General features: G+C 46.9%; 1 protein-coding gene across 1 annotated transcript in view; it reads left to right on the top strand.

The window, feature by feature from the left end:
- The first annotated feature begins 1,210 nt into the window (after positions 1 to 1,210).
- HRH2 (histamine receptor H2) overlaps positions 1,211 to 24,630 on the top strand; it is a 148,374-nt gene continuing 124,954 nt past the window's right edge. Inside the window, exon 1 of the mRNA XM_074960199.1 lies at positions 1,211 to 1,563. The gene's annotated coding sequence lies outside the window, so the exon portion shown is untranslated. The remainder of the gene's footprint in view (positions 1,564 to 24,630) is intronic.

Below are 24,630 nucleotides of genomic sequence, written 5' to 3'. Positions count from 1 at the left end.
AGCGCCGGGAAGCAGGAAGGGGACTGGGGGCAGAGCATGGGCAGGGCCACTCATGGCTCTTTGGGGAGGCTCAGCCTGCCCCAGCCTTCAATACCCACCACCCATGAGTCTGGCTGCAGATTCGGTCAGGGCTGGAGTCAGTGTTCAGCTAAGCAGCTGCAGTTGCTGTGTTCCAGTGTCACCTTGGCATCTCATGCCCTGGCATACCTGCTCCTCGGGCTATTTGCCTTTTGTGCTGGCTTTAGGGACCAAGCTTTGCCATACTAATAGCCTTGGCTGGTGATATCATGGCATCTGCTTTCGGAGACGCAGGGCAGATATATGCTTATGATGTGGTAGCTTTAATTAGTACTGGATTAAATATGAATCAGGGACATTTAATTGGACTGGATTCAGACCCCCAATTCATTTCATGTAGGCCACAAGGTGGGGATAACATTAAGGCCCTTCCGTCCCTCGAAAGAGATCCACTGATGATTTGGAAGGTTAAGTCCCAGTTGCCCCTCACTACTTATGCAACAATCTCTCTCCACACATCCCCTGCATTCCCACTCTGCTAGAGACCCTGTTCTCACCACAGCCCATGGGCTATTTTCCACACCTACCCATGGAACACCCTTCCTGAGCTCCTCAGCAAGGCCATTATTACCCTTTCCTCATTCCAGTCCCGCCCTGGGAACCCGTCTCTACCAGCGCACTTGCCAAAGGAAGGACTTGAATGTATGGACATATTTCTAGTATGTGTCATTTAAAAACCCCTTTGCTGCACTATGATGTGCACTTGGTCTGGCTGGTAAGCAGCCACCCTGCCTCACTGTTGCGTGACCCCTACATCGCGTTATCAGACTGCAAATTCCTCAGGGCCAGGACCACACCTGCAAGGTGCCTCATATGCTTTTGGGTCTGGAAATGTAACAAACAATACTCATAAACCCTGAGATCTTTGCTGAAAGGCCCTGGGAAGCGTTCTGCTTCCTTAATTCCACTCTCTGAAATAGGACAAGCACTCTGTGCTGATTGGTTTCAGAGTAACAGCCGAGTTAGTCTGTATTCGCAAAAAGAAAAGGAGGACTTGTGGCACCTTAGAGACTAACCAATTTATTTGAGCATAAGCTTTCGTGAGCTACGCTGATTGTCACCTGGTTTTCATGACTCTGCTGCTGCTGTGACATGAATTCTCCTGGCTGAATCCGCTCCGTGATGATGCAGATTTGCTGAAGGAATAGACAGCGCTCACGCAGTTTCACTGGGGAAATTTATAGAACCTGAAGAATCAACAGCTCTGTGAAAAGAGCCAAACTCTTATGAAAACAAGATAAATGAGGCCAGGATATTTACATTGGAACAAGCCAACACCCAAATGGATTAAGCATACAGCCAAGACACTCAAACAATTTGCAGTGAAATTTTTTAAACACACACATGGTGTGCCAACGGACCCTAATAAAATTACAGAGAAATACAATGGATCCTTTGTTCCTTATCAGCGGTGCATCTGTTGGGAACCATTTTCCAACCTTCCCTGGGAGAGCGGCTTCCTTTGGATCTTTATCTAATGGGACGGTAAGTGTCTGACAGCATTTTACAGCCACGACTCAGGTTAGCATCCCTATTCAGAACGAGTGCTTAAGTGTTTACATGAATAGGGATGGATTTAAGCATGTACTTATGTGCATTCCTGAACTGCGTCCAACATGAGTAATGGGTGTGGATTAAGTTCTCTCAGAGGCTAATTGCTGAGATGCTTAATAATTTATTAGACTAAACCTTGGATTTTCTAGGGTATTTTTATTATGTCACTGAATGATGTTTTAGTCTGCGTAATACCTGCACAAATGTTAAGAAGCTTCTGTATGAGTATAGTGGGTTACTGATACCTCTAAAATTAGCACCTCTACTGTCCAGACTTTTTGAATTGAAAACTTCATTACAGACCTTCGTTTCTCAGTTGTATTTGTTGCAGGGACTAGTCACTTTTTGGTATCTATGTCTGTGGTGTCATTTGATTATGTTGTATAACCAGATCCTGACCGAGCTACAATACTTTCTATTTTTTGTGAACTTTAAAAAAAATACTGATACATCAAAAGGAGAAAAGATAAAAGTGTGTTACACACACAGAGCAGTGCTGAAAAATAAACATTCTAGGGTATAATTTGCTGGAGGCTGAAAATGAAACAGGAGACTAAGAACAGAAGTTAGGAGTGATGGTTGATAAAGCACTGAGGTGGGATTCAGGAGATTTGGGCTTAATTCCCAGCTTTGCCACAGACTTCCCATGTGACCTTGGCCAGTTTCTCATCTGTAAACTGGGATACGATGCTTCTCTTTCTGCCACCATCATCTTGTCAATATAGACTGGTAGGGAATGTCTCTTGCTTTGTGTTTGTCCCGCACCTAGTACAGCAGAGCCCTGGTGCAGGCTAGGGTCTCCAGGCATTATTGGAATGCAAGTACTGAATACTAGCAGACACAAGAGATGATAGGGTTACACAGGACACAGTAAAGAGGTACAATGGTTTAAAATGAAACTATGGTGTGGCTTTAATTCAGGAACCTGCATTTTTCCCACAAAGACGCCTTCAGCTTAAAAAGGAAATGGGGTAGAGTTTTTCAGTCTCACTTGGTAATAAATTTAGAGGCGTTAACATTTTGCAAAACCCTCTCCAACACAGACAGAACTGATGCTGGGCGCAGCCGGGTGGAATGTAATTATAGTCAGCCAACTAAAAAGGAAGGACTTCATTATTAGTAACTATGAATAACGTGCTCTAATGGTGTGAATTGGAATATGTCAAGCCGATTTTGCAAGTCAGTAGGGTTTGGGAATGGGTGACAGATACATTAAATGGTTTGAACAGAAAAATGAAAACAGAACCTTTTCTTACGTCATTTCAGATTGACATCAGACAGGAGGCACATGGTAACAGCGCCAATGGGCGTATGGGACTAAAGTTCATCCCATGGAGAGATCACCATGTATAGGCACAAAGCATCATGTAGAGGAGCAGAGACTGAGGCTTTGTGGGGGGAATTGTTGGAGGTGGGCTGAGGAGAAAATGGTCTGATTTCAACCTGGTTTACATTCGTATTTGAAGCTGCATTAGGGCTAATGTTTAGGGGTGAGTTTGGATTTAAAGCCATGGGTATCTCATGAACTATTCTCACAAGATTTCAGCCCAAGGAAATCGATCTGGTTTCAAAAGATTTGGGACAGATCAGGAGTAGAACTAGAAACAGGCCAGGGTTTCAGTACGGGGGCATGGCCCAGAAGCAACATTGCAAGCATGCCTCTGGATCCAATTATTTGAATCTGACCCCCTGTGTTCAAAGGTCCAAGTCCTGGGTTAGTCTGGTCTCTAGTTTGACTGGTTTTGCTGCTGGGTTTTAGGAAATAGGAGCAAGTGGGACATGGGAGGAATTAGTAGCATGAATGACTCCTGAGATTATCTGCCCATTAAGGGAAACGGAAGAACACCTTTGTTTGGATGTCCTGATGTATGCACTGGGCAGCATTTCCCCTTCTGTCTCCTTAACAATGCTAACCACAACAAAAGCCATAAGCAACTTCTGGCTCCAGATATTGTGCAGTCCTTATTGGGAGCAGCTTTGCTGGTGATATTTCATCACTCGTTAGTTTCAGGAATCCAAACCAATGATTGCGGAGGCTTTGATGGGTTTCCCCCTTTGGTAGCTGTCAGATGGCCAGGGCAGGACACTCCTGCCCTATTCTCTGCAACAAAAAGCATGGGGGTGGAATGGTACGTGGAAGAACTTGTGCATTCTAATGACAATGATTGCTCCACATAAACCACTTTAATAGGCCTCACTCAATCCCATTGAACTCCACACCATGTAGCACCAGCCCTGCCCTCTAGCAGCTTGGCAGGGAACCTTCAGTGGAGACAGAAGCCTCCTCTCTGGAAGGAACGCTCCCCCAGCAGGTGTTGGAGGTGCCCTACCCATTTACCCAGGTGGATTCCTAGAAATATTAGTTTCTATTTATTTTCTTATTCTCTGTCCCGCTGGTATAAAGAGCCTGACTGTGCATCCATGAGACAGGGGAGGTCTTTATGCCTTAGAACAGGCAATGAAAGGTTTTCTCCTTCCTCCCCAAATCCCATGTCCATGTTCCTGCAGGATCCGCTGTCATGACACAGGCTGCAGGGCAAGCTGCTCTTCCCGGACCATCCAACCATAGTTCTCTTTGCTAAGCCTGCCAATAGAGGTGTTCAAGTCAGTGCTGAAGGTGCTGGGGCTTGTTTTGTGTGTGTGTGTGTGAGTGATAAAAAACTCCCATCCCTGGAACTTGGCTGGGAACTGCCTTCCAGACTCCCAGAGCTTGCAGTCAATAGACTCATACTTTGGAGTCAAATTGGAACTCGTGATCCCGAGATGAAAGGCTCCTTCTCCCGCTCCGTCTCCCGAGCCAGGCAGTGCCACACAGCTATCCGCATTTCGGATCGTTTCAGCAGAGGCCCACCCCAATCAAGGCGGAGACTATTGTTGCGTTTGTCTAATTCATCCAGCTCCCCCCTCCCTGGGGGATCCTGTTCTCCCTCCATTTCTGTCTGTCTTATAAACTGACACAGAAACGAGAGGCCCAATGGACCCTGAGCAGTGGCTAACGCAAACACACCACGCAAGGCAGCCAGTGCTGACTGAGAACGTGGGCTGAGTAAATGGATTCTTCTCTCTGCATGGCAGCCCTGCAGTTACGAGAGGGTAACCGCACTGGTCGTAAAGCCTTAGCCAAATCATAAATAATAGGAATGGGCCTAATGGGAAACAGCCTGAGCTGCGAGCTGGGGAGCGAGCTGCTACAGAACGGGGGAGGGAATAAAGCGAGCAAAAGTGTTTGGGGAACTTCACCATCAGCTTTTTGGGTGGTTGATTAATTTGGCTAGCGAGGGATGAAGTGGAATTTGACCGAAGAGGGAGCGATTGAAACTCAGTGCTGGGAGGCCCGATTCTTCTCACAGGTGCTGGGCAGGGGAAGCAGAGAGATCAGTGAAGGTGGCTTTAAAAAGCTTCACGTCACAGAGTAACAGATTTTTTTTAAAAATCACTACAAGATGAGTGAAAAGTCCTCAGGCCCAACCCATTTCCCCACAGGGTTTTCCATGCCCTACACTGAAAGGCAGCTGGTAGGATCCATCCTCCTTGCCTGGTTTCAGAGTAGCAGCCGTGTTAGTCTGTATTCGCAAAAAGAGCAGGAGGACTTGTGGCACCTTAGAGACTAACCAATTTATTTGAGCATAAGCTTTCATGAGCTACAGCTCACTTCTTGCCTGTCACTCTGACCACGTCACTCCCTCTATGAATCCTTCCACTGGCTCCCTTTTCGGCTCCCTCAAACGCAAGTGGCTTGTCCTTGCCGCCAAGAGCCCTGCGCAGCTCTGCCCCTCCTGGCGCATCTACTCTCCTCTCCCATCGCGCTGCCACCTCCACCCCACCCTCTCCGCTCCGACAGTCCTGCCATCTGGGACATCCATTTTGCCCACAAACATCTCTGTGCTTCCCTTGATGCACCAGGACCCGTCTCTGAACTAACCTGTCAGGCCTCTGCCCTCCTTCCCTTCAGATCCGGCGTTAAAACCCTCTTCTGTGGGAGGCCTGCCAGACCCGGAAGCAAACACAATCACTGATAACGTTTGCTGATGATGCCCTGGGGGAGTGGTAAATAACGAGGAGGATGAGTCACTGATACAGAGCGATCTGGGTGGCTGGGAAACTGGGTGCAACTTAGGAAACACTCTGCATTTTGATATGACTAAATTTCTTCCTCCGTCCCCAACCCCACTTTGAGAAAAGGTCTCGCTTTGGGCCTACCAGTCCTGGTAGCCAAAAAGGGCCTGGTTTGGTTCCCTGCCACACTACAGTGCAGGCCTGAAGAGAGACTCCTTGTGGCCCTTCCCCAAATGGCGTCGGGCGCCACTTCCATAGCATTGCTGGCCTCAAAACCGAAGACCAGTCCTGCCTGGGACTCCATCTTGGATCTCTTGAGTGGGGCTGCTTTGTCCTGCCAGTCTGCTTTGCCAAGCTGGGCCCAGAACAGACATTTTTCTGTCATCCAGGAGCCTTTCAAAGAGCTCGCCAGGAAGAGATACTAGTGAGCAGAGACACAAGGCGGGGGAGGTAATATCTTTTACTGGACCGACTTCTGTTGGGGAATGAGACACGCTTTCGAGCTTCACAGAGCTCTTCTTCAGGTCTGGTGAGCAGGGCACAGGACTGCTGTCACATAGGGACAGGACAATCCCTAATTTCAAGCAGCTAGATTTTGCTCCTTTGCCCAAACTTCACCCAATTGACATTCAGGGCAGAAGGACTTCCAGACAAAGCCTTAATATGACTGTTAGCCTTAACTCTCTCAGTGCTCTATGCATCCCACAGCATTATATAGCTGTATAGATGAGAGCCCATGTGATTGCATGGCACTGAATTTTTGTACCACAACCTTTCACAGCCGGGGCTACCCAAGGGGTTAACGTGGCTGATTTGGGGAGGATTGTCCAAGAGCAAAACAATGTTTTGCTGAAAGGGGGGAAGAAGTGAGTTATTTTCTGTGTGGTGACTGATCTATTTTCCTAAGCAGATGCAGGCTCACTGGGAGGTGAGCAAGGCCTGGGCCGCGACAGGCATGCATTCTGCAATAGGCGTACGTTCTGTGCCAGCTGGTCTCTCTCTGAGGCCAGAAGAAAGTTCTTTGCTGTTTGCCTAAGGTCTTGCCTCCTCCCCTTTGAGAAGCTCACACACATCACAGAGGAGTTCCGATAAGTGAGCGAAATGTGCAAGGTTGGCTAAAGAAGCCTTTGCAGAGACCCTCCCCTGCTGCGCAGGCTGCCTCCAAAAAGGCAGCGTGGGAGTAAGATGGTAACAGAACCTCACCCAAAGCTCCCTGGCGTCAAAGGGAGCCCACTGACCCCAATGGGGTGTTGGATCACAGCTTTGGAACGGACGTCTCTGTAGACGTGAGACACTTGTGCCCCAGGAGGTCATGGAGCTGTGTGCACGGACCTGGAACCTGAACACTTGGGACAGTCAGAGGTGCCCACTCCGATGGCAGTTGGGATTCACAATAATGAGTCTGTTTGACCCTCCTAAAAGTATTTCCCGGGGGTTGTGTCCTGTCCCCCCACACACCCCCACACCTCCCCACACACCCCGACATTCTGCAGCTGTGATCCAGGGATGGGCGGAGGGAGGATGTTTGCTTGCAGGGAGAGAGGGACGGAGTGGGTGGCTGGCCCTATCCACTTGTGCAGGGCAGCCACCCCAGAAAACAATGAGTAGCACATAAAAATAAACAGTGCATTGGACTGCATGCAAAGAAAGACAGCCACTGCTGCCCGCTGTCAGGGGAAAGGTGATTGGCTGAAGACAGCAGGCTCCACGCAGGCAGCTGGCATTGTCCTGTCCAGGGCCAGCTTTTGGGGCTTTTCAGACACGCGTTTACAGGAGGCAATGAAAGTGAAAGACTTGAGAACCTTCCTCCTCCAGACTCTTCCTCTCTGCCTCGCCTTCCCTCCTCCAGCGAGAGACACATCCTCCTCCTGCCAGAGCCCCAGGATTGATGCTCATCTTCCTCCCACTCACAGCTCCTTTGATCTTCTGGCCAAATGAAGCAATCCAGCCCACTCCAGCAGGCAGCTGGGTGGAAACTGTCATCTGTGTCCAGGCGCTGCTGCCTGTTGCTGCACTCAACTCATGGCTGCAGCTGGGCACCTTGCCTTCATCTTCCCTGGCTCCCTTCCTCCCATCAGAACCCTCTCTCTTTGCTGGGACCAGCACGGCACCGCTTTGCCTGCTCCTTTCTTGCGCAGGAGAGCAGGACCCAGGGGGCTGGGGCTGCGGAAGCACGTGCAGAAGGGAATTGCAGCGAATCTGCTGCAGCGTCTGAGTCTGGGCCCGGTGGCAATTCTGAGCACAGCACTTCTGCCATCGCCGGCCATCGAAGTGGAACAGCTGGGCACAAGTGTTTACAACACACACACACACAACAAAGCGTGTTCACCCCTGCCAAAGCAGGTGCAGCTCCCATTGGCTCCAATGGACGTTGTGTCTGTTTGCTTCAGGTCTGAATGTTGCTTCGTGCTCTCTGGTGCACACACGGACCTGCTGCCCACTGTTATATTATCTCCTTCCTTCCACCCTTGGCTGGGTCCCCCCAAACCAAAGGCTCTCAAGCAAAGTAAGCCATCATGGGATAAAAGGGAAGGTGCTCTCATGGATTGGTAACTGGTTAAAAGGTAGGAAACAAAGGGTAGGAATAAATGGTCAATTTTCAGACTGGAGAGAGGTAAGTAACAGTGTCCCCCAAGAATCTGTACTGGGACCAGTGCTGTTCAACATAGTCATAAAGGATCTGAAAAAGGGGTAAACAGGGCGGTGGCGAAGTTTGCAGAGGATACAAAATTACTCAAGACAGTTAAGTTCAAAGCAGACAGAGAAGAGTTACAAGAGGATCTCACAAAACTGGGTGACTTGGCAACAAAATGGCAGATGAAATTCAACGCTGATAAATGCAAAGCAATGCACATTGGGAAACATCATCCCAACTATACATATAAAATGATGGGGTCTAAATTAGCAGTTACCACAGAACGTTGGGAGTCATTAGGAAAGGGATGTAGTAGGAAGAGAGCCTAAAATAATAAGCCCTTTTATTAAAGGCATGGTATAAGGCAGTACCTGCTCACAGAGTCTGGCAAGAACAGGACTAATATTGCAAATCTACACATTCCTAAAAAGTGCTCAGTACAAAGTACTTACACAAACACACCCTGATATCAAGTGGTACCAAAACATCCCAATATTAAAAATGGTACAAAACCATTCCCCAAAAATAACAAAAACACACTAACCCCTCCTAAAAGATAAGGTCAGGATGACAGTATGTAACTTGTTTATATCAGGGTATAAAAATGTACCTCAGAAGGAGTGTCTTTGGCCAGCCTAGGGGGAAGTAAAAAGTCCCGCTACTGACTAAACTGAGTCCATTGTCACGGGCATACATGTCTTAGTATCCTCGTAAAGTCTGCCAGGTGCTATTATCATGCTTTGTCAACAATAAACCTGGCTGAATGCCTTCATACCTTAACGGATCTTGTGGTCATTGAGCAGCTCGCTCAAGGTCTGCTGTGCCAACTGTCCGCGCAAAGCTGGGACAGCACACAGGAAAAACACACACACAGAGCCAAACATCGAACCACAAGGGACAGATAATAAGATAGAAAATATCATAACGCTATTATAGAAAACCCACCAGCTACTCTCACTGGAGCCCTAACCAAGCAGGCTATGGGCAGAGTTCTCTGGCTACTCCTCTAGCCACTGCCCTTGGGCCAGGGGACTGCAAGGCGGGGGGTGGCATAGGGCTGTGTATGCTGGTCCCACAGAGCCCTTGCATTGGACGGAATTCCCACAAGGGCTGGAGATGGAAAAAGGGGCTATGGGGGTGAGAAACAGATGCTGACCACTGTCTCCACACTTGCACCATCTTGTGGAGGTGTCCTGAGACTTGTCTTGTGGCCTGATTCTGGAGGTGCTGGGTGCTATCTCTGCTCATTGACTTCAGCTAGTGGTGAAAGCACAAAAACCTTAAAAAGCCATGATACTGAGAGAGGCCAGACAGTATGAACTGCAGTGCATCCATAGCCCCGTGTACCAATACCAAGGATGTGTATTTGTGCGTTCTTGGAATCTCTAGGGAGTGATTCATGAAAAAATCCCAGAGCTGGTTTTGTACCTAGCCAGCCTTTGAAGCTTGACCTATGGGGAACAGTGGGAGCGATGGGTTTTACCTGTTTTCAGGAGCATGGGGGACACAGCAAGACTTTGGGTGTAAGAGGCTGAATTGAAACAAACTCAGCACTTTCATTTTGAGTGAGCAAATGGGCAGGATCTTCTGCTCGATGCCCAACAGCCTTAAGGGCAGGCAAGGAGGCTGGCCTAACCGTCTCCTCTTGTGGGTGATGGGCAGTTCACGGTCTGTTCAGTGTGCATTGGACTCTGTTTGTTGTTCTTTCTGTGACAACAAACTTGCCCTTAGGTGTCACAGAAAGGTCCTTTGCTTTGGGAGAGCTGGGGGTAGGGGGGTCACTGGTGAAACCACTGTCCTTTGACCTCGGAGAGAAAGCAAAGCGCACCTGCAGGCAGTTAGGCAGATTGGCCCGCTGGGGAGCGTAAGGCAGCGTGCCGGGCAGCCTTAAAACCCCCAGTCGGGTGGGGGAGTCTCCTCCACCCACAAGATGACGTCTGGGAGCCAGAAACTTTCAGGGGGTGCCCTGGAAGGGTCACAGAGTGGGGATACAGGTGCCGTCCCTGTGACACTCTGACAGCCCCCTCTTACCATAAAGCAGTACAGCCCACCCCACAACGCCCTGCAGCTGCAAGCCCCCCGGAGGCCGGCCCTGGTCTGCTGATGGGTGCATGGCTGTTTTGACAGCCCGGGATACATTGTTTTCTGCTTCAGTTTGTTGAGCAACCTCAAGTGGGTGGACACACACCCGGCTTAACTACAGCCCTGGATCTCACCACCCTCAGCTGCATTGGCTCAACCAGAACCCGAAACACACACTAGTTCTGGGTGCCCTGGTTCTCACACTCCACCTGAGAGAGGTTCCCTCATTGCGTAACGCCACATTGTGTCTCCTTCTGAAATGGCTGTTTAATGCTCTTTCTCCCGAACCCGGGACTGAATTTCCTTAACCTCACAACGTGCCCTCCCCACTTCTCCACAGAGACTCAGGGCTTCGTGCTGAGACTGTGCGATTCTGCGACCTGGGGACGTCTGCCGATTCCTCCCCCGCCGGCTGCTGAACAGACCCCGTTCTGGAATGGGACTGGTTCAGCCAGGCGAAAGGTTCCGTTCGCCCAGTCTCTGCTTGCTGAGCCGGCCAGTCCCCCACACTTTAGCAACCCTTGAATACAAGTCAGCCAGTGAAGCAGCTGTTTTGTGACTGCCAGAGGAAATAGGGCTCACACAGCATTCTCAGCGTGGGCTTTACCTTCCCATGTCACACCACCCACCCAAGTAACAATGATGATGCTTAGCACTTCTAGAGCACTTTTAATCTTCAAAGTGATTTACAAACATAATCCTCTCAGCATCCTCGGTTGGTAGGTGAGGGTTGTTATTTCCAGCTCACTCATGGAGAAACAAACCGAGAGAGGTTAAGTGACTTCCCAAGGCCACAGAGTGAGTCAGCGGCAGAGGTAGTCGTTTCTGAAGCCCCGCCCGGTGCACGATCCACTAGGCTAAGCTGACTCTTACAGGGGACCCCACCAGCATTTCTAGCAAAAGTGGCGAGGCCAACTGAGTTTCAGCCCAAGGTGCGGAACTTGTTCTGCTGCGGCTTGCATCCACCTCAGCTCCTCCATCCCACCTATCAGGTTCTGAAACTGCTCCCGTTGAAATCAATGTTAAAGCTCCCCCAGAATGAAATGGTGCAGAGTCAGACCCTTAAAATAGCCCCAAAACTTATGCTTTCAGATATATATGTTTGTCTTACTTCCTGTTGCCCCCTGTGATGATGTTATTTCGCATGCAAGGAGTAATGGTCTCAAGTTGCAGCAGGGGAGGTCTAGGTTGGATATTAGGAGAAACTTTCACCAGAAGAGTGGTGAAGCACTGGAATGTGTTACCTAGGGAGGTGGTGGAATCTCCTTCCTTAGAAATTTTTAAGGTCAGGCTTGACAAAGCCCTGGCTGTGATGATTTAGTTGGGGATTGGTCCTGCTTTGAGCAGGGGGTAGACTAGATGACCTCCTGAGGTCCCTTCCATTCCTGATATTCGATGATTCTATGCTCCAGAAAATACATTTATTCTTCTATTTTCTTTGCATTTTGAACCATTTCATTCAGCCTCCTTTGTCTCCTCTCTTGACAGTCCCAGCTTCTCAGTTTCTCTCTAGCGAGGACTCTCATCAGCCCTTTCTATTTCTGCTGGGTCTTCCTCTGGGCCTGTTCAGTACTGCGCACGCTATTGCGGGTCAGGGCACCCACTGGTTTCTGTAAGAGCTTTAGAATGCTTTCCGGTTTAGTCACCATCCCCCCCAACCTTTCACGTTCTGCTGCACAGTGAACAGAGGTTGTCATTCACCTGATTCTTTTTCCTGAGCGGTTACAGCCATCTCTGAATACAGCAACATGGACAAGTGGTTCAGATGACTCCTTCCAATGTGCATTATCCTTGCATGTGTCAGCACTGAATCTCATCTGCCCATTCACCAGACTCAACTCAGTTCCTCTGACCTTCCTCGGAGTCATCTCCTGTCTTAACTAACCTCAATCATTTCGAGTCCTCTGCTAATTTTGCTCTCTCTGCTCACTTCCTTTTCCAGATCACTGAAATCCATGACAGCACTATGCCTCTGACCCGATGACTGTTTCAGCTTCATGAGCCTTGAGTGGGACATTAGAACGACTTTCAGAAAGTCTTTGACAAATGAGGTCAGCCATGTCTCCTTTGTCCACTATTGCCTATCCTCCTCAGGGATGCTTTTTGCACTATTTTGTGCAGCTTGGCCCAGTTCAAAAGACAAACCTGCTCTTCAGAGTTGTAATTCTGAGCCTCGGGGATATTTACTCTCTCTCAGCGATGGTGTATTAGTATCCAGAGAGAGGACAAATTCCAATGGAAGCAGGGAACTCGCCCAATTTTGATGGCAAATTTTAACACGGGTCTCCTGCGAATCCCTTTCCAGCACATGAGTGAAACTATCCCTGTTTGTGCAACATTGACAGAGACCTGGGATGAGACTCAAATTCCTTCTCCTCTCCCAGCTGTTCTGACATACAGGTGGGCATGCAGGAAATCTTCCATTTTCTTGTGTCTCCTAGGGCCAAATCCTAATTTTGACAATTATTCAGCGTCATTCATCCAACGATCCCAAATTGCTCAAAGTCACAAAGCAAAAGGGATCACTTCACCCATCTCCGAAATGCAGGTGGCAGCCTTTAAACAGTGAAGAGCAACACAACACAGCAGGTCAGGACAGAAAGGAGCTGTAAAAGAATCCCATATCCAACTTCAAACACAGGAGAATTTCAGGCAGGAAGGATGCAAATTATCCAACTAGAATTTTCCAGGATAATGGGGCTAAAATCTATAAAATGAATTTCCTGTGCAGGTCTGAGTTTCATATTTGCCCCTCTAATGGCTAAGATTTGCACCCACAACCAGGGAGCTGTTGCAGTCTCACTTTGTCACGTTTGCACCAGCAATGCAGTTGCAAGTGTAAAACTGTAGGTGCAAACTTTGCGCGTGCCAACGGGCCCCATTGAAGGGGGCTGCTCTTTAATGATCATAAATGATCAGGACTTCAGTTTTATGCCTCATCTGCAAGACTGCAGCACATCTTGTAACACCTGAGATGGGGGACAAGCTCACTACTGACTCAGGGCGAACAGTGCCACCTGCTGAATTATAGGAGAACTTGTGGCACCTTAGAGACTAACCAATTTATTAGAGCATAAGCTTTCGTGGGCTAAAGCCCACTTCATCGGATGCATAGAATGGAACATATAGTAAGATATATATATATATATATACATATATATACACACATACAGATAAGTTGGAAGTTACCATGCAAACTGTGAGAGGCTAATTAGTTAAGATGAGCTATTATCAGCAGGAGAAAAAAACTTTTGTAGTGATAATCAAGATGGCCCATTTAGACCATTGACAAGACGGTGTGAGGATACTTAACTTAAGGAAATAGATTCAATATGTGAAATGACCCAGCCACTCCCAATCTCTATTCAAGCCCAAGTTAATGGGATCTAGTTTGCGTATTAATTCAAGCTCAGCAGTTTCTCCTTGGAGTCTGTTTTTGAAGCTTTTCTGTTGCAAAATGGCCACCCTTAGATCTTTTACTGAGTGGCCCATTCTCTGACATCCCGGCTTTTTCATGAATTCTCCAAAGGGACCCCGCCAGCCCAAATCAGTTGCCGATGCAGGATCCAAACAAAATGCCTTGAAAAGCCGCTACATTGCATATATTCCATGATGTTAGGAACACTGAGTCACTTCCATCCCCTGTGTAATTCCACTGATTTGGAATTGTGGGCTGAATGTGTCAAGCTGGGTTTTGGAAGATTCTTGGTATGTAGCAAAATAATCTTAACGTCGGCTGGATTCTACATTGTGTTTACTAGGCGTTCATTCTCTCACTTTCTCTTTCTTTTAGGCTAATGTGGACAGCAACTCATTTGCCAAATTGCAAAGTTCTTCTTTTCCTTCAGTCTCAGGCAAGGCATGTATTTGTTTCTCTGTTCATGGAGCAGGCAGTTCCTGGTGCTATGGCAGATACGGTCACTGCCTGGGCAATAAACTGCTGTAACTGCAGCACGCTGCTCTGCTTATTATTTTTGATGATTTGTATCACCATTGGTGCCCAGGAGCTCTACCCACAGGCTGGAAACCCACTGGACTAGGCCCTGAGCAACCGAACACAATGGTCCCTACTCCAAAGAGCTTCCAATTCTCTTCTGTAGTCAACAAGGAGAAGGAAGGCCAAACTACTTTAACTAGCCACTTCATTGTTCTCTAATTTCAGAAAAAATGATGTTTAGTCAATATTAATCTCAGGCATTATTAATCAGAATTTGTATTACAATTGTCTCTGCAGGACCCATCCAAGATCAGGGCCCCACTATACTAGGCTATACAGAGTCACACACCTGGGAAGAGACAGACCCTGGCCTCCCTGGGGCACTGAGGGTACAGACACAGACGAGAGAGACACAGGGTGGGAGAAAGGAAGTTCTATTATTACCCCATTTTACAGATGAGGCACAGAGATTAAGTGACTTGCCAAAGGCCGTATTATAAATGTCAATACTGAACGTGGTATCAGCGTGGTATCTGAATAGCTGTCACAATGATGGATGTGCACATCAGGGCTCATTTCTCACTCTCTACTCGCTGGTCAGCAGGGACTAGGTTTTATCTTCCCCCAGAGTATGTCTACACTGCAGCTGGTAGCATGCCTCCTAGTGCAAGCAGACAGGACTGCACTAGTTCGGTAGCCTGCCCCACTTCCTGGGCCCGGACTTGGGTGGCTAGCCTGGGCCACCGCCTGTGGTGCAGTGTAGACATACCCTGATAAAGGAAGGTGAAAGCCCTCAGTGAGGATCACTCCCAGTAGCAATGCAGTGGTAGCTAGTGGTAGGCCTGGCTCCCATGCACACAGACCCCATTGCCCCAGCCTGTCAAAGCCCAAGCTTCTGATTTAGGCCTTTAGGTCCTTCAGCAGAGTCACCTGGTGATGCTCCTCAACAGTGCCGAAGTTCTACCTCAGCATCATCTCAGGGTCCTAATGCAGCATTCTTGAGGTCTGTTGTTTTAGACACTAAATAGCAAGAGAACACTAGATCTCTGAGGGATGGGGATAGCAGGGTCCAGAATGAAGACCCACTAACAGCTGAGAAGGATGTACTGGCCCTTTGCTGCACCCTGGCATGCTACAGCCAACCCAGAGACTGTAGCTGCATGCTGCAGTGTGAATGTGTGTGACGGAGTAGTTCAAATGAGCTGAATTCAAATCACTGATGCTGGGAAGGGTAATACAGGGTAAACTGATGCTGGGAAGGGTAATGCAGAAAGAGAATAAAATCACTGATTTCTAGTGACCTGAAGAAGAGCTCTGTGTAAGCTCAAAAGCGTGTCTCTCACCCCAGTAGCAGTTGGGCCAATAAAAGATGTTACCTCGCCCACCTTGTCTTTCTAACCCTGACGTTCACACTGGAACCAGAGCTTCCTCTGAGTCTCCTGGCTGACTAAGTTGTTGAAAATGATGGGAGTGTGCATTAATACCAGCACAGGAGACATGGTCTGAGAACTAACACACTTCACCACCACAGCTAGACATGCCTGCCTAGGAGCACTGGGGCAGTTTTTTAAGGTTTTTAAATTAAAAATGTTATTGCAGAGCAGTCGCGATAGTGCTGAAGGATGAAAACCTGTGAGAGACAGGAAATGGGAGCCAAGTGCAGAGATTGCAACCAGTGAAGAAGTAAGACTGTAATAGACACGGATTGACATTTGGATGAACATTGACATGGGGCAGAAGAATGCTGTGGGCTGGGGTCTCCTTCAGACTATAGACCCTAGGCGTGTGGGTCCTTGTATGTGCACTTAATACCCCTTTCTTTGTTCTACTTGTATCATTACCAGGAACCTGTTACAAAGTAAATGTCAGTGTGTGATGTGCATGAAAGTCCCAAAAAAGTAAAGTTGGAAATTATACTGCCGTGTCCCTGAGGACAGCCTTTCTATGCTGTACTACCAAGGAGCCTTCTAGTTACAGTCTCTTGGCTATTTCACACCCTAACCTGCACATACCCTCGCTCAGAGACCAGCCTCTCAGTATGAACTGCCCCAAACACACTGGCTCCCAGCCCTCTATTTATAAGGTCTGTCTGGGTCACATGACACAGATCAGCTGACCTTTCCCATAAAAGACAGCTTTCCAGCTACTCTAGCCCCTCTCTCAAAGCAGAATATCTCAGTGTGTAGGTGAAACAAATGCACCTAACAACAAAGGGTCTTTTTCTGGTCTGCAGTGAAGTTTGTGGCCTGGAGCTAGGGAAGTGATTCCGATGTAAAAACAGCTGAAGTTTTTTTTAAAAAATTATAAACTGAAAAAAACAGTTCTTCTTCCTCCTCTCTGAAAAGTGAGCCCCAGGTGGAGACTGTGTGTTCAGCCTCACAGCAAACACACTCCTCTCGATTACACACAGCCCTCTGACCAGCCACACCTCTCCCAAGGCAGAGGCTTGCAATTAAACCCTCAGCTCTTTCCAGCTCCACCCACAGGTTTTATCTCTTTCTTGTTTTGATGCGCCCCCCCCCCCCTTTATAGATACAAGGGAAGGGCAGAAACATAGAAATTTAGGGCTGAAAGGGTTGAGATGTCTTCTGGGCCAGCCCCTTGCTCTGAGGCAGGACCAAGTCAACCTAGACCATCCCTGACAGGGGTTTGTCTAACCTGTGCTTAAAAACCTCCAATAAAAGGAATTTCACAACCTCTCTAAGAAGCCTCTCCAAGTGCCTAACTATCCTTATAATTAGAAAGTTTTTCATATCTAAAATGACCTAAATCTCCCTGGCTGCAGATTAAGCCCATTGCTTCTTGTCCTGCCTTCAGCTGCCATGGAGAACATTGATCACTGAGCTCTTTAGAACAGTCCTAGACATATTTGAAGACTGTTCTCAGGTCTCCACACTTCAGCCTTCTTTTCTCAAGACTAAACAAACTTACCTTGTTTTTTTAATCTTTTGAACCTTTCCCCGTAGATCAGGTTTTCTAAACCTTTGATCATTTTTGTTGCTGTCCTCTGGACTGTCTCCAATTTGCCCACATCTTTTCTAAAGCCTGGTGCCCACAACTGAACACAGGACTCCAGCTGAGGCCTCACCAGTGCTGAGTAGTGCAGGACAATTACCGCCCATGTCTTACATACCACACACCTGTTAATACATCCCAGAATGATATTAGCCCTTTTCACAACTGCATCAGACGGATGACTCATGTTCAATATGACAGGTTTCAGAGTAACAGCCGTGTTAGTCTGTATTCGTAAAAAGAAAAAAGAAAAGGAGTACTTGTGGCACCTTAGAGACTAACCAGTTTATTTGAGCATGAGCTTTCGATGCTCAAATAAACTGGTTAGTCTCTAAGGTGCCACAAGTACTCCTTTTCTTTTTTCATGTTCAATATGTGTTCCGCTATAACCCCCAGATCCTTTTCTGCAGTACCACTGCCTAGTACTGCACACAGGCATCAAATATCAAATTCCCCATTTTGTATCTGTGCATTTGATTTTTGATGCCTGTGTGCAGTACTCTGCACTTGTCTTTACTGAATTTCAGCTTGTTGCTTTCAGACCAATTCTCCAATTTGTCAAGGTGATTTTGAATACTAATCTTGTCCTCCAAGGTACTAGCAACCTCTCTCAGCTTGGTGTCTTCCGCAAATTTCATAAGCATCCTCTCCACTCCATTATTCAAGTCATTAATGAAAATATTGAACAGGACTGGACCTGGGATAGGCCTCTATTTGGCCTCACCTGATACATCCTCCCAGTTTCACAGTGAACCATTGATTATCTTTGAGTATGGTCTTTAATCCAGTTGAGCACCTACCTTTATAGTAACTTCATGTAGACCGCATTTCCCAAGTTTGCTTATGAGAATGTCATGTGGGACTGTATCAAAAAACCTCAGTAATATCAAGATATATCACATCTACTGCTTCCCCCCATCCACTAAGCCAGTAACCCTGTCAAAGAAGGAAATGAGGTTGGTTTGGCATGATTTGTTCATGACAAATCCAAATTGGTTATCCCTTATTATCCTCTCCATGTTTATAAACTGTTTGTTTATACCAGTATCTTCCAAGGTATCAAAGTGAGGCTGACTGTTCCCCTTTTTTAAAGCTAGGTACTACATGTTCCTTCTCCAGTCCCCAGGGATCTTAGCTGTCCTCCAGGAGTTCTCAAAGATAACTGCTGATGGTTCTAAGATTGCTTCAGCTGGTTCCTTAAGTACTCTAGGGTGAATTTTGTCAGGCCCTGCTGACTTAAATACACCTAATGTACCTAAATATTTCATCGCCTGTTCCTTCTCTGTTTTCATTTACTTTCCTTCCCCCGGATGGTAATATTAAGTGTTAAATATCTGGTCACAATTAACTTTTTCAACACCTCAGCCTTCTTGATGTCATCCATTATTAGCTCCCCTTCCCTCCTAAGTAGAGGACCTACATTTTCCTTCATTTTTATTTTGCTTCTAATGTACTTATAGAACCTTTTCTTATTGCTTTTATTTCTGTTCCATGGTGCAACTCATTTTGGGCCTTAGCCTTTCTGACTTTGTCCCTACAGGTTTGTGCTGTTCTTTTGTGCTCCTCCTTAGCAATTCAGCCATGTTTCCACTCTTTGTAGGATTCCTTTTTGATTTTCAGGTCATTAAAGAGCTCCTGATGGAGCCATATTGGCCTTACCATTCTTTTTATCTTTCCTTTGCATTGGTATAGTTTGCCTTTAATATTGTCTCGTTAAGAAACTGCCAGCTCTCCTGAACACTTTTTTCCATGAGATTTTCTTTGGTGGGACCTTTACTACCACTTCTCTGAGTTTGGACTTTTCCACATTTGCTATTGTCATAAATATAAAGGGAAGGGTAAACACCTTTAAATCCCTCCTGGTCAGAGGAAAAACCCTTTCACCTGTAAAGGGTTAAGAAGCTAGGATAACCTCGCTGGCACCTGACCAAAATGACCAATGAGGAGACAAGACACTTTCAAAGCTGGAGGGGAGGGGAGAAACAAAGGCTCTCTCTGTCTGTGTGATGCTTTTTGCCAGGAACAGAAAAGGAATGGCGTCTTAGAACTTAGTAATCTAGCTAGATATGCGTTAGAGTCTGTTTTGTTTAAATGGCTGATAAAATAGCTGTGCTGAATGGAATGTATAGTCCTGTTTTTGAGTCTTTTTGTAACTTAAGGTTTTGCCTAGAGGGATTCTCTATGTTTTGAATCTGATTACCCTGTAAGGTATTTACCATCCTGATTTTACAGAGGTTTTTCTTTTACTTTTTTTCTTCAATTAAAATTCTTCTTTTAAGAACCTGATTGCTTTTTCATTGTTTTTAAGATCCAAGGGTTTGGGTCTGTGTTCACCTATGCAAATTGGTGAGGATTTTTATCAAGCCTTCCCCAGGAAAGGGGGTGTAGGGTTTGGGGAGGATTTTGGAGGGAAAGACGTTTCCAAGCGGGCTCTTTCCCTGTTATATATCTTTTAGACGCTTGGTGGTGGCAGCAATAAAGTCCAAGGGCAAAAGGTAAAAATAGCTTGTCCCTTGGGGAAGTTTTAACCTAAGCTGGTAAAAATAAGCTTCAGAGGTTTTCATGCAGGTCCCCACATCTGTACCCTAGAGTTCAGAGTGGGGAAGGAACCTTGACAGCTATATTTATTGTATCTAAACCCATTTGGAAACACTAGAGTTACATGACACAATGCTGACTGTGACATTGTGGCCAATGAAGACCATGGCAAGTTGTGTTTAGTATCTTATCAGACAGTGGTGGTCAAAACAGAGTCCCAGAGAAAATTATCCTGCCAAGGAGCCTTCTAATGCTGGAATTTTCATTGTATATCATAACGGGCAGTAGAATACGGACTGGAAAATCCAGATTTCGGGTGCCAAAAGTTCTGAACCAAAGCCCACTGAAGTCCTCGGGAGTCTTTCATTGACTTCACTGGGCTTTGGATCAGGAAAAAGAGAAGATCTGAGACTATTTCACTAGTGGCACCAGAAAGCAACCAGTCAAACAGCCAACCAAATGGTCCCTTCTGGCTTTAAAATCATAGAATCATAGAATATCAGGGTTGGAAGGGACCTCAGGAGGTCATCTAGTCCAACCCCCTGCTCAGAGCAGGACCGATCCCCAATTAAATCATCCCAGCCAGGGCTTTGTCAAGCCTGACCTTAAAAATTTCTAAGGAAGGAGATTCCACCACCTCCCTAGGTAACCCATTCCAGTGCTTCACCACCCTCCGAGTGAAAAAGTTTTTCCTAATATCCAACCTAAATCTCCCCCACTGCAACTTGAGACCATTACTCCTTGTCCTGTCATCCGCTACCACTGAGAATAGTCTAGATCCATCCTCTTTGGAACCACCTTTCAGGTAGTTGAAAGCAGCTATCAAATCTCCCCTCATTCTTCTCTTCCGCAGACTGAACAATCCCAGTTCCCTCAGCCTCTCCTTGTAAGTCATGTGTTCCAGTCCCCTAATAGTTTTTGTTGCCCTCCGCTGGACTCTCTCCAACTTTTCCACATCCTTCTTGTCATGGGGGGCCCAAAACTGGACACAGTACTCCAGATGAGGCCTCACCAATGTCGAATAGAGGGGAACGATCACGTCCCTCGATCTGCTGGCAATGCCCCTACTTATACATCCCAAAATGCCATTGGCCTTCTTGGCTACAAGGGCACACTGTTGACTCATATCCAGCTTCTCATCCACTGTAACCCCTAGGTCCTTTTCTGCAGAACTGCTGCCTAGCCATTCGGTCCCTAGTCTGCAGCGGTGCATTGGATTCTTCCGTCCTAAGTGCAGGACTCTGCACTTGTCCTTGTTGAACCTCATCAGATTTCTTTTGGCCCAATCCTCCAATCTGTCTAGGTCCCTCTGTATCCTATCCCTACCCTCCAGCATATCTACCACTCCTCCCAGTTTAGTGTTGTCTGCAAACTTGCTGAGGGTGCAATCCACACCATCCTCCAGATCATTAATGAAGATATTGAACAAAACCGGCCCCAGGACTGACCCTTGGGGCACTCCACTTGATACTGGCTGCCAACTAGACATGGAGCCATTGATCACTACCCATTGAGCCCGACAATTTAGCCAGCTTTCTATCCACCTTATAGTCCATTCATCCAGCCCATACTTCTTTAACTTGCTGGCAAGAATACTGTGGGAGACGGTGCCAAAAGCTTTGCTAAAGTCAAGGAACACCATGTCCACTGCTTTCCCTTCATCCACAGAACCAGTTATCTCGTCATAGAAGGCAATTAGATTAGTCAGGCATGACTTGCCCTTGGTGAATCCATGCTGACTGTTCCTGATCACTTTCCTCTCCTCTAAGTGCTTCAGAATTGATTCCTTGAGGACCTGCTCCATGATTTTTCTGGGGACTGAGGTGAGGCTGACTGGTCTGTAGTTCCCAGGATCCTCCTCCTTCACTTTTTTAAAGATTGGCACTACATTAGCCTTTTTCCAGTCGTCTGGGACTTCCCCCGATCGCCATGAGTTTTCAAAGATAATGGTCAATGGCTCTGCAATCACATCCGCCAACTCCTTTAGCACTCTTGGATGCAACACATCCGGCCCCATGGACTTGTGCACGTCCAGCTTTTCTAAATAGTCCCGAACCACTTCTTTCTCCACAGAGGGCTGGTCACCTCCTCCCCATGCTGTGCTGCCCAGTGCAGTAGTCTGGGAGCTGACCTTGTTCGTGAAGACAGAGGCAAAAAAAGCATTGAGTACATTAGCTTTTTCCACATCCCCTGTCACTAGGTTGCCTCCGTCCTTCAGTAAGGGGCCCACACTTTCCTTGACTTTCTTCTTGTTGCCAACATACCTGAAGAAACCCTTCCTGTTACTCTTAACATCTCTTGCTAGCTGCAACTCCAGGTGTGATTTGGCCTTCCTGATATCACTCCTGCATGCCCGAGCTATATTTTTATACTCATCCCTGGTCATTTGTCCAATCTTCCACTTCTTGTAAGCTTCTTTTCTGTGTTTAAGATCAGCAAGGATTTCACTGTTAAGCCAAGCTGGCCGCCGCCATATTTACTATTCTTTCTGCACATCGGGATGGTTTGCCCCTGTAACCTCAATAAGGATTCTTTAAAATACAGCCAGCTCTCCTGGGCTCCTTTCCCCCTCATGTTATTCTCCCAGGGGATCTTGCCCATCAGTTCCCTGAGGGAGTCAAAGTCTGCTTTTCTGAAGTCCAGGGTCCGTAATCTGCTGCTTTCCTTTCCTCCTTGTGTCAGGATCCTGAACTGGACCATCTCATGGTCACTGCCTCCCAGGTTCCCATCCACTTTTGCTTCCCCTACTAATTCTTCCTGGTTTGTGAGCAGCAGGTCAAGAAGAGCTCTGCCCCTAGTTGGTTCCTCCAGCACTTGCACCAGGAAATTGTCCCCTATGCATCTATGACCCCAAGAGGTGTCTGGGTTCAAGACCACCCTGCCTTTCCCAGACTGTTACATGGGAGCTAAATACTGCCTAGATCCCAGATAAATGGCAGTCCCAGTAGAGGACAATGCAGTTGCTACATGAGGATGGCTGTAGGGTTTTTCCCTGTGCATGCTGTCACATGATGAACCCATGTGCCCTAGGAAGCCAGGGAGTAGTAGCTAAACACAGGCATTATATCAGTAACCTCTCTGCCACTTATTGATAAGAATCCCAGATCTCTATTACCATGTCCTATAGCAATAAAGCATCCTACTGGCCTGCCTTTACTGTTAACATTGGGTCTCTCTGCAGCAGGTAACAATAAAGTGATGCCTTTTCACACATGAAAAACAGACACTTGACCAAACTGGATTAAAATCAAATCAGTTCCTGACACCAAGTATCAGGAATGAGACCTGTATTAGAACAGGGACGGACCAGCTGATTGAGGAAAACATCTCTGGTTCCCCAGACTGAGCCCTGATGCCCTTCAGCCTCAGATAGACCCCCCACATTCCCACCCCAATATCCATCCTCTTTGTCCGCTTCCAAGATAGCCGGGAATTGCTCTTTCCCAGTTATTCCCTGTTTACCTGCATTACTCCACACTCTGTGCTACAGCCTGAGACCCGTCAGAGAAGATGGGAGACAAGCTTGTCCTCACAAATATTCAAAGTTGGGTGCTGGAGGGATGCATCAGTGAGATGGTGAAGAGGAAGGTCATAGATCAAACTGGAACATCAGGACTGAACTGAAAAAGGCTGAAGAATTTGCCTGGGCCCAGTCAGGGCAAAGAGAGAATTGTGGAATGAATAAGGCTTCAGGGGTAAGACTAGACAGAAGGAGGAGGAAGGTATCAAGACAGACATGACCCCTCCAGTAGATTCTGGGTCAGTTCAAGGCCCTGAGTGAAACAATTTTTGGAACAATTTTTTAGTTGCAAAATTGCCTTTTTTTATCATTTGAAATTTTTCATGAACTATTGTACAGTTTTTCTAAATTTTTCATTTTCACTGGATTTTTAGTGACATTTTTCCTGGTAACTGCAACAGATAGCATTATCAAAATCACTGTCAAAAGCTGTTTCATTTCTGAGAAGCCAGGGTTTTTGGTCAATAACTATTTTGATAAAAATGTTAAAAGATTTTGATTGCTTGCTGTGTTGCGGAAGCCAGGTTGGTCCCACTATATTACAGGGACAAGGTGGGTGAGGTAATATCGTTTATTGGACCACCTTCTGCAGGTGCCAGAGACAAGCTTTTGAAATTCTTTGGAGCTCAGGCTAACTTGAAAGCTTGTCTCTTTCTACAATGGAAACTGGTCCAATAAGAGTTATTACCTCACCCAGCTTGCCCCACTAAAAGATTAGGGGGGAAATTCCCCAAATGTGAAAATAGTCTATTCCGAACCCAGTGAAGCAAAATCAACGTCAGTATTTGGAAATTTTCTATGCAGTTGTTTCCCCAGGTTTCAGCTGGCTCTGTAAGTAGTTTGAGGCATGGACAGACATTCAGATCAGTTCTTCTCTTCAGCAATCTGCTGTGCAGATGGTTGCAGTGGTGGCTGAATGCTTTTTGCGCAGACGGTTCTCCTGATGCTGCCTCCTACTGACTTGCTCTGTCATCTGCTGGTTGTAGCAGCACTAGATACTGCCCTACTTATAAATTAGTAATAAAAGGAACTCCTTTTTCTGCGGAGCCATCTGCAGTCCCATTCAGAACTATTTGCATTGTGCTTAGTTTTCCTGCTTAACGGTTCAGAAACAAAACGGGGTAGCAGTTGGGCCCAAGACATTTGGGACCTTCAGACACAGTTTATTTTCACTACTTGAGCTGCCTTTACAGCCGTGGCTACTTCCCTCTTGAT

Source organism: Natator depressus, chromosome 8 (assembly GCF_965152275.1).
Source record: "Natator depressus isolate rNatDep1 chromosome 8, rNatDep2.hap1, whole genome shotgun sequence".
Lineage (NCBI taxonomy): Eukaryota > Metazoa > Chordata > Testudines > Cheloniidae > Natator > Natator depressus.
Note: the sequence above shows the minus strand (reverse complement) of the source record. Positions and strands in the feature narration are given on the sequence as shown.